Below are 15,085 nucleotides of genomic sequence, written 5' to 3'. Positions count from 1 at the left end.
AAAATAGGTAAGACATCCAGCTCTTTTGACCTTGCACTTTTAACAATGAAAACATTATTTCAGGTGTAGGAGAGCCTCAAACTTTGGGAGACATTTCCTGAAATGAAATACGTATCTCCAACTCACAGGGAAAGATTCCTGCTGTAATACCTGCTGTAATATTATCAGCTCTTGTCCGAGGTACTTACCAACTCTCTCTTAGAGGGCTCTCCTGGGCCATGACTAGTTGTGTTGGGAGAATTTGCCCTCCGACCTGCAATCAGAGGTCAGATCTGCCTACTGTGTGTAAGGGATTCCTCAAACCATATTGTCTTGTTGACATTTTCCAAGTCAAAAGACACTGAAGTCTTCTGACTTGTAAAATGATACGTACGTATTATGTCCTTCATGTGTTCCTTTTTAAATCAGGTGTATTTATTTCTCCCCACAACACTGGCATTTGATAATTGTTTCTTTTCCAGTGTCTTGTGTTTCCTAGTCACTGTGATGGTTATTTTATCATCAGTTTCAAGACTCGAATATAGCACAGGGTTTTAGTCATGATCTAAATTTCCATTGCCGCAATAAATATCTATTGAGCACTTACTCTGGGAGATGCCCTGTGCTAGGCCCTGGAGAGCAACTCTGACAAATAGTGACTAATAGTTACCATTGAGCATCTACTATTCTCCAAGCATTTGCATTTGTTATCTTTAATGATCATAACACTGCAAGGTAAGTACTGTTACCTCACTTTTCAGATGATGAAACTAAGGTTTAGGGTAGGGGGTGGTTAGGTTCCTATAGTAATAAGTGCTGAGCTGAGATTGAAGGTATGAATCCCACCACCACCACCTCCACAAGACTATCAGACTTAAAAGGGGCTTTGTTTCCTCTTGAGGAGCATATGGTCTTGTAGAGGAGATGAGCACACAATAACCACAACATCCAGCAGAACAAACATTACAAAAGGGAGAGGGAAGAAAGCACAAACAAATGAAGGTTGGCACTGAATCCTACTGGCAAGTCCGAAGGATGTTATGGCTGAAGCCAATGTGGGAAATGAGCCAGGTGGCCATAGCAACTTGGTCTTGTAAATGTCTCCTGAAATGCTTTCTCCTCCATGAAGTCCCTCTGGAATGAATGATCTGAGGAGAAGCAACAATCTTCCTTCTCCCTCTCCTCAGTCCTCAGCCAGGCTTTTCTCTGACCCTACTTCTGAAGAGGTGCCATTGTTAACATGTGGCCAGTATCCTCTTTAAATGGACAACTCTCCAGTGACCACCTCAGAACCAGAATCTGTCTGTGCTGGGCTGCTTTGAGACACCCTCCAGAGCAAACATCCAAGTTAATGTGGAAGACTTGCAAAGACTTGGCCCTTTAAGAAGACCCTGTGAATGTGATGGCTGGATCTCTAGCTGCTATCTTGGACCATAAGGATTAATATCATACCCTATGTATTATGGGTTGCACTGTGTCTCCCCTAAATTCATATGTCAAAGTCCTAACACCCCAGTACCTTAGAACAAGACCTTATTAGAAATGTGATATTACAGGGTCATTGCAGATGTAATTAGATAAGAAGAGGTCATATGGAAGAAAAAGGAGCCCCTAATCCAAAATGACTGGTGTCCTTATAAAAAGGGGAAATTTGGACACAGACACACACTGAGTGATAACCCTATATGAACATGAAGATGAAGGAAGAGATGCTTCTACAAGCCAATGAATGCCCAAGGTGGCCAGAGAACTACTAGGGAAGAAAGCCTGGAATAGATGCATCCTTCCAGCCACCAGAAAGAACCAACCCTGTCAGCTCCTTCATAGCAGACTTCTAGCCCCAGAACTGTGAAACAATACATCTCTGATAGTTAAGCCCTCCAGTTTGCAGTACTGTGTTACAGCAGCCCTGGGAAACAGATACACTAAGGATGGCAGAGAAATGAGGTGGAAGGAATCTGAGCCCCAAGAACTGTATGGAACTCAATGTCAACATCTGCCTTGGTCCTGATAACCACCTGCCTTGTTTAAGGCACTGTGATACTGTGGTGTATAAGAAATACATTTTGGGTCTTTGTCCCTCTGGCACAGAGCTCCTAAAGTCCTTGGAATTTCTTAAGTGTGAAAGTGGTATGTTAATGAGGTGGTTTTTTTTGAAAACACCTAGGGATGGGGTTGCCTAAGGATCCAAACATATGATTAGAGGGTTGGAACTTTTAGTCCCCTCCACACCCCAAGGAAGGAGAGGGTCTGGAGGTTGACTCAGTCACTAATGGCCTCTGATTTAATCAATTGTGCCCGAGTCATAAAGTCTCCATTAAAAACCCAAAAGAGGGTTCAGAGAGCTTCTGGGTTGGTGAATGCATGGAGATTCGGGGAGAATGGTGACCTCCAAGAGGGCATGAGAGCTCTGCCCCACTTCTGAATACATTGCCCTCTGCATCTCTTCTACCTGGCTGTTCCTCAGTTATATCCTTTTATAATAAACCAGTAATCTAGTAAGTGAAATGTTTCTCTGAGGTCTGTGAGCCACTCTAATTAAACAAACCCAAGGCTAGGGGCATGGGAACATCTGATCTAAGCCAGCTGGTCAAAAGCACAGGTAACAACCTAGACCTGTGATTGGCATTAGAAGTGGAGGACAGTCTTGTGGGACCGAGCCCTTAACCTGCGGGTTCTGATTCTATCTCCAGGTAGCTAGGGTCAGAACAGAGTTAAATTATGGGACAGCCATCTGATGTCTGAGAATTGCTTGAATGTGTATGGGAAACCCTCACACATCTTAACGGGTGATCAGAACCTTAGGCTCTGTAACTGCGCCTCTGTTACTTGTGTTCAGACCAATCCTGACGCTAAGGAAAACACCCAAACTCCTCATGATGAACTACTAGGCCCGTGAAGATTGGGCCCCTGACTTCTTTCCTGCCTTCACCTTGGGGACCCCACATGTTCAGTCACATGGCGACACTACTTTACTCCTGAAGCCCTCTCTTGACCTCCTTCCCCTGTGCTTGCTTCTTCCTCTGCTGGTAACATCTTTCTTATCCCGGTCTCTCTGCCTGCATTCTTTCTCGTGCTTCGTGGCCTGGTCACCTCTAAACTCAGGCTTTTCATTCTCCAGAATTCCTTCCCTGACGTCACCAGGATTGGTTTCCGACCCTGTGCTCCCAGTGCTTCCTGCCATCACAATGTTATTAATGACACTGTAGATTACAAACAGCTTTTAGAGTTCAGCACCTGGCCCATCGTAAACACTCATTATGTCTTTGTTCAATGATGAAGGATCACTAGGTGTTTTCCTTGGCCAATCTATGGGTAGATGGGTTCTGAATCTCTAAAGAAAAGATTTACATTTGTTTTGTTTTGAAGAGCAGCCCAACAATAAATTTAAAGATGGCCTGTAACTATGACATGAGGCCTCTGGAATCGGCTCTAAATATCTTCTACAGCAGTGCTATCCAGCTTCCTGTGAAGATGGAAATGTTCTATGACTGTGCTGTTCAATGTGATGGCCTCTATCCACCTGGATATTTCAATTTCAATTCAATTCAATTAAAAATTCCGTTTCTTAGTAGGTTGAATAATCTCCTCCAAACAGATCCACATCCTAATTTCCAGAACCTATTAATTGTACCAGAATCTATTAACTGTACCTTATATGACAAAAGGGACCTTGCAGATGTGATTAAACTAAAGATCTTGAGATGGAAAAATTATCCTGGATTATTTGAGTGGGCCCTAAATGTAATTACAGATGTCCTTTTAAGAAGGAGACAGAGAGAGATTTGACTGCAGAACAGAAGAAGACAGTGTGACAGCTGAGGCAAGAAGCTTCAAAGCAAACTTGGCTTTGAAGATGGAGAAAAGGGCCTTAAGCCAATGAATGCACAGAATGAAGCTCTAGAACCTGGAAGAGGCAAAGAAACAGGCTGTTCCGCAGGGCCTTGAGAAGGAGCATGGCCCTACAGACACATAGATGCTGGCCCAGTGAAACTGACTTCAACTTCTGACCTCCAGAACTTTAAGACAATGAATGTGTGTTTTAAGCCAAATAATTTGTTACAGTGGCCATAGGAAATTAGTATCCTCAGTAGCACTAGCCACATTTCAAGAGCATATTTCTGGACAGTGCAGTGCTAGAATCCTCTGCTTGGTGAAGAAGCATGTCTCCTGGAAAATACATCTGTCAGAATTTAGAAACTCTAAATATTAATAATATGCCACGTGCATCCAATATGAACTTATGATATAATTATTATGCAGAGGAAAATCAGGCTAAGGAAGCTCACCTTTCTTCCGTGCAAGCAGATCATCAGGACAACAGTAAATCAAGGCCTTTCTTTGACACTGTGATCCATTTCTTTCAAATAGTCAAGCCACTTTATAAATGGCATCGTTTTTTCTCATGAAAATTGACACCGAAGAGAGTTGCTTCACTTCAATCCGTCTTTCTCTTTGGAACACCGGAAATGTCAGCAAATCCGATACGAATGATCCTTCTCTTGTAAAATGTCTCACTTGATAAAAACAATAACCTAATGTCTCAGTTTTGTTTGCTGTGTACATGTGCGGTCCAGGCAGGAGCACATCAAAGGTGTGAGGGCGAAAGAGACTCACCTCTGATCTTTGCTTCAAAAGGCCACACTCACAGCAGCCTTCACGGCATTGCCTCGCAGATTTCAGTCTTCCGCCTCAACCTGTCTGCACACGTGGGAAGGTTTTATAACAGTTAACAATTGTTAGGAAAGTGAAAGAGCTACCTTCTTCGAAAATGGTGTGGAGAGAAAAACCACCACCAAACGAACTCTATCAAGGCTATTACTAAATCACTCTGTTCTATCCCTTAACGTCAACACTCTAAACCCACGCGTGGGGGGAGAGAAATAGCTCAGTGATAGAGTGAGTGCTTACCATGCATGAGATCTTGAGTTCAATCCCCAGCACTGCCATCTAAATAAATAAATAAATAAACAAACAAACCTAATTACTTCCCTGCCCAACAACAAAAAGAAACCAGTTGGAAAAGATGGCTCATAATTCACCACTGGCAACTTCTTTGTTCAAAATTTTTCTCTAGTTCTAAAATATACATTAACATAAAATTGACCATTTTAACCATTTTTAAGTGGACAATTCAGTGGCATTGAGAAATTCATACTGTTGTGCAACCACCACCACTATCCATTTCCAGAAATTATTCATCATCCCCAAACTGAAATTCTGCACCAGTTAAACAATAACTTCCACCCACCCTTCTCTCAGCCCCTGGTAACCTTTACTCCACTCTATGTCTCTATGAACTCATGTCTTTATGATTATTCTAGGAACATCATGTAAGTGAAATCATGCAGTGTCTGACTTACTTCAGGCAGCATGATGTTTTCAGGGTCCATGCATGTTGTAGCATCTATCAGAATTTCATTCCTTTTTAAGGCTGTATATTCCATTGTTTGTATATACCATGTTTTGTTCATCCATTCATATCCATCAATGGGCACTGGGTTGTTTCCATTTTTTGGCTATTGTGACCAATGCTGCTATGAACATTGGTGTAGACAATGGTGTATTTTATTAGTGGGCTATGCAAACCTATTAACCAGAATTTGTGCTGGATGAGAAATAGGTATGTCTTTCTTAAATTAGTGATTATAAAACTTGCCCATAAACTAGAATCACCTGGGGGTGTTTTCAAAAACTCCCAATGCCCATGCTGCACCCCAGACCAATTATATCAGATTATCTGGGAGTGAGACACAGGCATCAGTATTCTTCATAAATCTTACCAGTTGATTCCAATGTGCAGCCCAGTTGGAGAACCTAAACAGTTGACTAATAAACACTATTTCACCTAAAGTATTTTCCCTTTACAGTATCTAAATCACACTTAGAGTTTCCATACTTCCAATTTCAATTTAGCTGAATTAAATTTATCTTTATATTTTTGAGATCTTCCAGCCAGAACACTTACACATATAATTTAAGTTTGGAAGGGGGTGGAGAGGAATCATAGATCTACCTACCATTATTACAGAAGTGTTTGCTTCTATCAGCAAAAATGAACACATTCAAGAATACAAAAATAAACCTTTATACAATTAAATCTAATAATAAAAGTAGACACATTTTCTTTAATTTCAGCTCTAAAAATTAGCTCCCAGTAATACAATTATTTAATATTTTTTGAAAATTCCATGCTAATGTAATAATACATAAAAAGAAATCACTATTTGCCAGTGATGCAATTGCTAATCCTAGAAAATCCAAAGGAATCAGGTTTAAAATAAAAAATCCTGGAGGTATAAAAAAAGGTTAAATGGTAAGAAAAAGATAAAAGTCAATAGGATCCTTGTATAACCAGTCATGACCAGCTGAAAAATAAGAGATCCAATTTAAAACAGCCACAAATATATATAATACTTAAAACAAAAGATATAGTGTATATTTGTTTAGTTATAAACCATACCAGGCAATGTTCAGAGAACGGCTTGTAGAGCAGGCTGCTTAGTGCTAATCCTGGCTTTTACCCTTAGTAACTATGGGAAATTGGGAAGTTATCTAATCTCTCTGTGTCTTAGTTTATCCATCTGTAAAATGTAGATAATAATAGTGTCGACCTCATAGAGCTGGAAAGACTATATGAGTTAAAAATGTAAAGTGCTTATTTAAACAGTCCCAACTCTATAGCAAGTACCATTTCTGTGCTAGGTTTTAATTTTATTACTGTGAGTTTTTTGAAAAAGAAATTGGAAAGATGGAGAACTATGACATGTTCTTGAATAGAGTGCATTTACAGGCATAAAGAGAGGGGGACAGAAAATAAATATTGAATCATTGAGTGCATAAGAAATGAATTCTGAAACTTGAGACTAAATATCTTTATGGGTCTGTTTTCCCTATTTAATTTATAATTACATAAATGTGTAAAATATAACATTTTGATTTTAATGCAATTTCAATTAAATCTAGAGAGAATTCTAAATATAAAGAAAAAATATTTTTTAATGGAAAAAATAATGGATTCAAATATAAAGGAAGATCTGAAAGAGAAGGGTTATTATCAACTTTTACAGTAAATTATGCAGCAATTACAGAATAGTGCTGGTAAAGTAGAATTCTATTTCAGTGAATAAAAATCCAGAAGCAGACACAACCCTAAGTGGAAAAAAGAAACAGAAAATACGGCCGTGCAAGAGTTTTCAAAATCAAAGGGATAAAGGAAACTAATAAATACATTTTGATAACCAGATAGAAATTTGAAAACTAAGTAGTTCATAGACAAGAATTTAAACATAAAAGCTTAAATTAATGAAGAATATCATTAGGGAATGATTTCTGAAACACATCCGCAGAGGAAACATCAATTTCTCTCTGCTTTGAAGACCTCAATAGAAAAAGGTATTTGAAACAAGTTCATACTTACAGCACAGGGAACTATATTCAATATCTTGTAGTAACTTATGGTGAAAAAGAATATGAAAACAAATATATGTATTCATGTATGACTGAAGCATTATGCTGTACACCAGAAGTTACACATCGTAAACTGACTATACTTCAATAAAATATATATATAAAGAAAAAGGTATTTGAATATATATTATAATTTTAAATAGCTGTAAAATGGAAAACAAAAGCACAAGGACAAAATAGAAGTTTAAAATGCAAGTATGACATACAGTTTATCCATCACTTCTCCCCACCTCCACTTCTACCATCCTGGCCAAAGAATCTCTTACTTTGACCTCTGAAATAGCCCCTCCTGGAACTGGTCTCTCTGCCTCCACCCTTGCCTTCCTAAAAATCCATCCTCTGCATGACAAGCTGAGTGATCCTTTCTTAAAGCTCTTATGACCGAGTCAACTTTCACACTTAACACTCTCCCTTGCTTTTCCATGGCTCTTAAATTTAAATCCCCAGACAAATTCACAAGGCCCCACGTGATCACTCACCTCCCTCCAGTCTCTATCCTTGAACTGCCCTGAGTCTTTTTTGAAATTGAAGTATAGTTGATTTACAATGTTGTGTTTCAGGTGTACAGCAAAGTGATTCAGCTATACATATATACTACCTGAGTGTTGTACCAGCTGTTCCCTCTGCCTAGAATGCTCTTTTAAAGTTCAAAGTAATAATAAAAACATTTGTGAAGTGTCTTTCTGTATGTCTGGCACTTTCTAACACTTTAGACTGTAAATTAAATACACACAGGAAATCAGGAGAATACAGCGGGTCATCGCAGATTAAATGGTTTATAGCTTTCTCCCTAAGGGAAATAAAGAGAAAGTTTTCCATCAGTTATTAGACAAGGCTAAATACCTAAAATGTACTCTTTGAGACAAATTTAAAAGATTTCCAGAGGGCCTGTGCACATGCACACTGGATTCTTTCACCTTGCAACAAAATCAAGGTTTGAAATGCCCTTTTGTTATTTGAACATACTCTCTTGTGTATCAAGAAAAGCCTAGAAAGTATTATTGGGAGGAAAACTTTTTCTTTACCAACTTAGGTTGAAGTAGTTGGAAGAGGGGGTGCTGTGAAATAAGACAGATTAATAGGAACAAAGATTATTATACACAAATGCAGGAGCAAGGTACACACACAAATTTATTATACACAAATAAGGACTAAGGCTCTATATGCCAGCTTAATGAGGGGTGGGGGAGGGTGTTAAGGCTGCAGTGGTAAAGTGTGGAGGGTTCTCATAGGAAGTATTTACAAAATTCCTTGGCAGGTCCTGCTGCCAAGTCAGGCTCCACCCTATAGAAAGCTCCCTGAGAGAGGAGTTTATGGCAGCTGAATTCTCAGGAAGACCTGCTTTACTCATCAAAGGGAAGTTTAGAGAAGGCTTTTTTTCCCCTTCTCTTGCAGCTATTGTTTGTCCAGATGTCCTCAGTTTAAAATAGTCTTTATATCATTTTAGTGGGGTTAGTCCCTTCATTTCCCTGCTTGTAACTTGTCATGAAGTTTCACAGGCAAGGAGCTGGGGAGACTGCTGTGGGGAGACCTGGCTTAGAAGTTGGGAGGTAAGAGATCTGTGAACAAAAACACAGATAACGAGGATAAAGGAGTATAAAAGAACAAATCCCAACACATAGCCCCATCTCTCCCTGCACCAGCCTTCATTCTCAAGAATAGGTCCCTCCAAATAAACCATGCTTCACTCATTCAACCTAGATTGTTGACATGTTCTTTCAAACAGTTCAGGTGATACTGTGTCTTTTCCTGAATTATTCACATACAAGCAGCATCGTATGCCAATGACGGCACACTGTGTTCCTTGTTGGGCAGCCCACATAGCCAGGAGACGATGTTGGAGCACAGACGTGAAACGGCCGACCCAATTGGTGTGCTTTCGAGGTCTGCAGGGTGGCAGTGAATACTTGTTTCATTACTTTGGAAATGTTCAGAATTGCTTCTTCTAGGTCAGAAGTCCTCAAATTTGGAAAGAGTGTCTTTATTGAATTAGAATTGTAATGCATGGGCAGATTGCCTATGATGTCTTATTGGGTGCATCTATGTGGAGCCCAGGTTTGTGGCATTTAATGTGGGGTACCTGGTGGGGGAAGGTGTCAGGTATCCAAGTCCACATCGCCCTGACCATTTAGGTGGGAACTCTTTATATATCTTATTGCCACATAAACAGACCAGAGACAAGGTAACAGACAAGGGCAGAGTGGAGACTGTGACCTGCCAGGTTGGAGTTCAGTGGCCGTGGTGGCCTTTGTCATTGGTTCTGTTGGCATCTGTACATCTCAGTTTCCCACGTGCCTCTGTCAGGCTGTAAGAGCAAAATAGGTTGCGAAGACCAGCAGTCTGCTTTGGCAGCTATCAAGATAGGCATTGTTCCCAGACCAGGTCATGCCAGAATTTTGGTCTACACATGTGTAGCCTTGGGTATCGGGCAGACCAACCAGGGGAACAGCTGAGCTATTCCAGGTCACATCTGGGTGGCGTGCAAACCAGGAATACTGTCCAGTGCCTAGGCAAACATCTGTATTATTATAATCAGCCTTGGACTCATTTATAACATCTGTGGAGGGTTTGAAGGTGCCATCTGTGGAATCAAACCAGTGTTTGATTACAGTATTGTTTTGGTATGTTGCCTAGGAGGGGTCCAGTGCCGTTTCTATTTTCAATGCAAAGAGAAAAATTCCCCTCCAGCAGCCTCACCTGAGTGAAGGATAGACCTTGAGCTTCCATGGGAGTGCCCCAGTGCCAAACCACCCTGCCATATATAGGAGGCAGGGTGCCTTTCCTACAGCCACTGTCCGGAATGGGTTTACCAGGTGCTTGCACTGGCATGAATGAAAACTAGTTTGGGTTTGTGTGTGTTGTTTAGATGCTGACATAACCAGCAATCAGACTGATGAGTTAAGGTGGCCAGGGTTTGGAAGATTGGTGGGGGCTGAGCTAAAATTGTTGAGAAAGCAGAAAAAGTTGGCTAGAACAACACAATTTGAAAGGGAGCCCATAGTGGAGGAGCAGAGGGAGGGCTGGTGAAGGCAAGCAACCTCCAGCTAATCTTTCTATAATTGTAACAGGAGGGGTTCTGTTTAAATTTCTAGGTTCAGAGACTTTTCCAGGTCAGGGAGAGGAAAGGTTTCTAGGGGACATAAATGGAGACAAAATTCCTGATGTGAGATCTTGGGTAAAGCTGTCTGTTTCATGGCATCGCCTGCTTCTGGAGCCTGAGTAAGCACTGAAAATCCTCAATTTGAGGTCACTGATAGGGATGGGTTTCTAATTGTCCTGGGGGGTGATGATCTGGATCTAGCTTGGTGTCTCCTGTGAATCCAAGAGGACTTTTATTCTAATGAGAGTGTAGATGTAAGTTAGTGGTCCTTCCTAAGGCCTCTCCCAGAGAGGTGGCACTGTATGTTTTCTTCGAAAAATGTTGACGTATACTCATCTCCTGGAAGAAAGGGATGGTAAGGCCTGTCAGTGAAGACCATGCTTCAGTGACAAATATTAACACTGGTACCATCAATGCCAAGGTTAGATTTGAATTCATCACTTGTGCTCTGAGCTGTGTAAAAATATCACAAAGGTGCTTAAAATGAAAGGAAATTTTCTTCTGGTTCAGCTGTGACTCCAGACAGGATCCAAAGAGGAGTTCTACAATCTCTTCTCTGGGTTTTATGGAGACTTACTTTACCCTTCTGTGTTAGCCTCTTAAGGCACTGCGTCAGCCTTAAAAGGGCAGAGGAAAGGGCGATCTGGGTTTTTCACAAGGTTCTCTACGATTTCCTGAACTCCTCTCCCGTCAGTACACCTGGAGCTCAGCAGTTCCATAAAGAGTCCGAAAACCCACTAGAAGCAGCTGTTCTGCTTGTGAACATCCGTTTCCTTTGTTAAAGGAGAGCCGGATTCCGGCCTTTGCTCCAAGCACGTGCCTAGAAACGCTCTGGTGGCCATTGGCCACGTGCTCGGGACCGAGTCATTTCACGTCACTCAAGGACGGACATACCTGCGCTTAGAACTCAGGCCGCTGCACCGCAGACGTCGGAGACAAATTCCCAGGCCCAGAGTGGGTCCGAGACCCGCTCTTACTGCCGCAGCCGGGGTCGGGCCCCGAACCCGCTACAAAGTAGCGGCGGCTTTGCCCTGGGGAAGCAAAGCACAAACTTGTTACCGCGCGGGTCCTGCTCTCCGGGAAGCCTCCGAGCGGCTCCGAGCAGCGTGTGTGCCTCGCGCAGCTCCGGGACGAGCACAATCGCCCGCCCCACCCGGGCCGCCGAGGGCTGCTCTACCCCTGCGTTCTGGCCGCCGGGAGCAGCGGAGCTCCGGGCGGGCAAAGCTCGAAGGCATCCAGCCTTACTCGGGCCCCTCAGACCCGTCAGGGGCCCACCCCGCCGGGAGAGACAGAGAGAGCCGAAATCGGAGTAACACTCATAGCCCAACTCGCTGGGACAAAGAGACCCCGGCCCGCAGAGACCGGGCAGGCGGGGTGGGACCCGGAGGATGGCTGCGGGGCGGGCAGCCAATCCCTGGGAAGGTTGGGGAGGGGCGGGGCAGGAGGAGGGCTTCGGGGCGGGGCTGGAGGTGGGCGGGGGGCAGACAGCCAATCCCCAGGAAGTTTGGGGCAGGGCGGGGAGGGGCCGGGAGGGGCGGGCCCCTTCTGACTTGCTGCGGCGGGAGAACTAGCTGACCGTACCTGGAGCCTCAGGGTGTCAGCGCGGGAACCGGATTTATCTGGTGCCTCCCCAGGCCTTGACGCCTGTGGATGTGGTTCTCCCAGGCCAACGCTCCTTCCACAGCTCTCCTAGCGAGGCCATAGCCCTTATCCTCTCCTCAGGCCAGCGCCTGGCCCAGGGCTCCAGGTCACACAGCCCCCTAGAACGCTGAGCGGCTCTTGCCTGGGCCACATTTTCATTCTTTTTGAGTGCCTACAATGTGCCGTGCACCTTTCTATTCCTCAAAAGACCGAAACAAAGGCCTTTAACATTCTAGTGCAAAACAAAAAAGTCAACATGTAAATATAAAATATCTTAATGATAAGTGATAAGGAGAAAAACCTGTACATTTATTAAAACGTAGAAAACTAAAGATAGAAAAGTCTTTTCTGTGAACAAATGTCCCTTCTGACACTAAGAAACAAAGAAGCAAAACTCATCATGACTGGGGTTATAGCGTTGGAAACTACATTTCACTGCAGAAATGACTAAATATGATGACAGGCTCTTTACCAGGAGGGCTGTCTGAGTGGTGGCCTGCGCACCTGAGCAGGGTCTGTTTGGATTCATATTTGGTAATGCAGAGACCAAGATGGACAAGGCCATCTCCCGGGGGTGCGTACACATGGTCTACAGTCCTGGTGGCAGTCACTAGTGAGAGGATACTCATGAAGGAGGCTATCTATCATGGGGATGGGACAGTGGTCTTCAAACAGGTTCCCAGCCCCTCGTCTCCCAGCCCCTGAATCAGTCTGCAGTCTGCTTTATCCTTCCTGGCCGTCTGCGTGCTGAGGGGACACTTCCCCCGAAGCAGCACCACTCTGGCTGCTCTGGTCTGGGCTCTGGTTGCACTGACCTCCTCAGCCCTCCCCGGGCCATTCTTTATTTTTTGTTTCCTGCCTCTTCGATGACTTTTTCTCTCTCTTTTACGCTTCAGTCTGGATCAAGAAATGGGTGTGACCACTACTCATATTGCCCTTTGCTAATGTTGATTCACCACCCCATTTGTAACTAGGTTTATTTCATTGATATCTCTTTTCCTCCCTCTCCCTTTTAAATTAATTTTACATTTTCTTTCCCCCCAAGCAATTTTTACCTTCTAAAATACATATGTTTTCACAGTATAGTTGAATGAGGCCAGGGGTGCAGGGAACTCAGTGATTGTGAAATAAAGTGGAGAGAGAGAAATACTCAGTCTTTGGAAGCAATTGCCTCATGCTGGGATGTATTCGTTCATTTATAGAATCCATATGTATTGAGAACTACCATATACCAAGCACTGTGGTAGACCTGGTGGTAAATAGCTGGCAACAAAACATGAGCCTTGCCCTTGTGGAGCTTTTAGTCTAGTGGGTAAAACAGACATTAATACAAGAATCATATTTTTAAAATGTGAAATTACCACTTAAAGGCTAAGATAGAGGCCAAAGACTCAGCTGTGAGGTTAAGAAAGGGATGATTAAGTAGAAAATTGAAGATGAATTTATGAGGCAAAGGAAAGGAACTTGGGGGTTTAGTTCCAGGTAGAGGGAAGAGCATGTGCAGAGTGTGAGCTCCAGGAAAGAGGTCAGTGCATTCATGAAAATACTGTGAGTTCTGCACAGAAAGCCAGGGGATGAGTGTGGAAAGAGATTCAGGACGTGGTATGATATATACTGGGCTGGTGGGTAGGGGGCTAGTGTGGGTTACCGGGAGATGCTGGGTGGCTGCCAGAACATCCCAGACCTTGCAGACCATGTAAAAATTGCCCATACATGGTACTTATTAAAAATGTGCTGTACTAGATTAACAATGAGGACATATACTGCATAGCACAGGGAACTATATTCGATTTCTTATAATAAGATATAATGGAAAAGAATCTGAAAAAAAATATATGTATATATACGTATAACTGAATCACTTTGCTGTACACCTGAAACTAACATTATAAATCAACTACATTTCAATAAAAAATAAAAATAAAAATTGTGTTGTATACATACATGTCAGTAAAAATTTGATGTTGGCAAGGTGTTCAGCCCAGCATGTTAAAGATAATAAGAGCTAGCTTTTATTGCACACTTAACTATGTGCTCTGAACTCCTTGAACTGCTCTAACAGATTATCTTATTTAATCCTTTCAGCTACCTGCTGTGTACAGTAGGCACGATAAAGTTTCTCATTTTGCACCAGAGAATCCACGTATTGCTGATGTTTTCTGAGAGCGGTTCTACTCCCAGTTGAACAGTTTAGATGGCTGGTGAACATATTAGGAATTGTAAGCACATCCAAACAGTGTAGCAGCTAGTGCGTCAAGTTCCTCCCCAACGCTTGTACACACACACAAACTCAGGGAAGGAAACTGAAATCAGCTGCAATGGCCAGATGGTGGACACAGGATGGCAGCATGGAATTCTCAATTTCTGTAACTTTGAAGGTGTTTTCCTTAAAAGTGCTTGTGGGATTTCAATTAGAACTCTGAAAAAAACCCAGAATTATGTTGACAGCCATATCAGAAGTTGCATGTTAACCAGCTGAACCTAAACAATAGTACTTGCTGTCCTGTAGCATTTGATGACATTGGATTTGAAATATGGCTTTTCCTTTAAAAAATTCTTTTAAATGATTTCATGTTATCCATTTTGCTTAGCAGTCAATGTACTCTATGAAAGTACTATATAAATTATACTTGGTTGGTCAATTAAACTAATTAGTCTAAGATATTTATTTGAAAGTATGGCAAAAATGGACTGTTTAATTCAGTTAAAGCACATTGAGTGAAGAGACAGACTTGCGTCTTCTGTAGCACAGTTTTAGAGAGACTGCTTCAGCTGAGTCCTGTTCTATATCAGAAATGGAGCACAAAGCCCTCCGGGTTCTATTTCTGGCTCTACTGCAGGCTTTGCTATTATACCCAGAGCAAGATGGAACCTGTTACTTTTTTTCCATCAGCA

At 42.4% G+C, this 15,085-nt stretch overlaps 1 long non-coding RNA gene and 1 other non-coding gene across 2 annotated transcripts; both read right to left on the bottom strand.

The window, feature by feature from the left end:
* Positions 1 to 4,271: 4,271 nt before the first annotated feature.
* Positions 4,272 to 11,920, bottom strand: LOC135322164 (uncharacterized). Its single transcript, XR_010382532.1, has 3 exons — positions 11,444 to 11,920; positions 4,891 to 4,929; positions 4,272 to 4,680 (listed from the first exon to the last, which is right to left on the bottom strand). It is a non-coding gene; the product is annotated as an uncharacterized LOC135322164 (long non-coding RNA).
* On the bottom strand, positions 11,058 to 11,179 carry LOC116149032 (small nucleolar RNA SNORA26). Its single transcript, XR_004132674.1, has one exon. It is a non-coding gene; the product is annotated as a small nucleolar RNA SNORA26 (small nucleolar RNA).
* Positions 11,921 to 15,085: the final 3,165 nt, after the last annotated feature.

This window comes from Camelus dromedarius, chromosome 1, assembly GCF_036321535.1.
Source record: "Camelus dromedarius isolate mCamDro1 chromosome 1, mCamDro1.pat, whole genome shotgun sequence".
NCBI classification, from domain to species: Eukaryota; Metazoa; Chordata; class Mammalia; order Artiodactyla; family Camelidae; genus Camelus; species Camelus dromedarius.
Note: the sequence above shows the minus strand (reverse complement) of the source record. Positions and strands in the feature narration are given on the sequence as shown.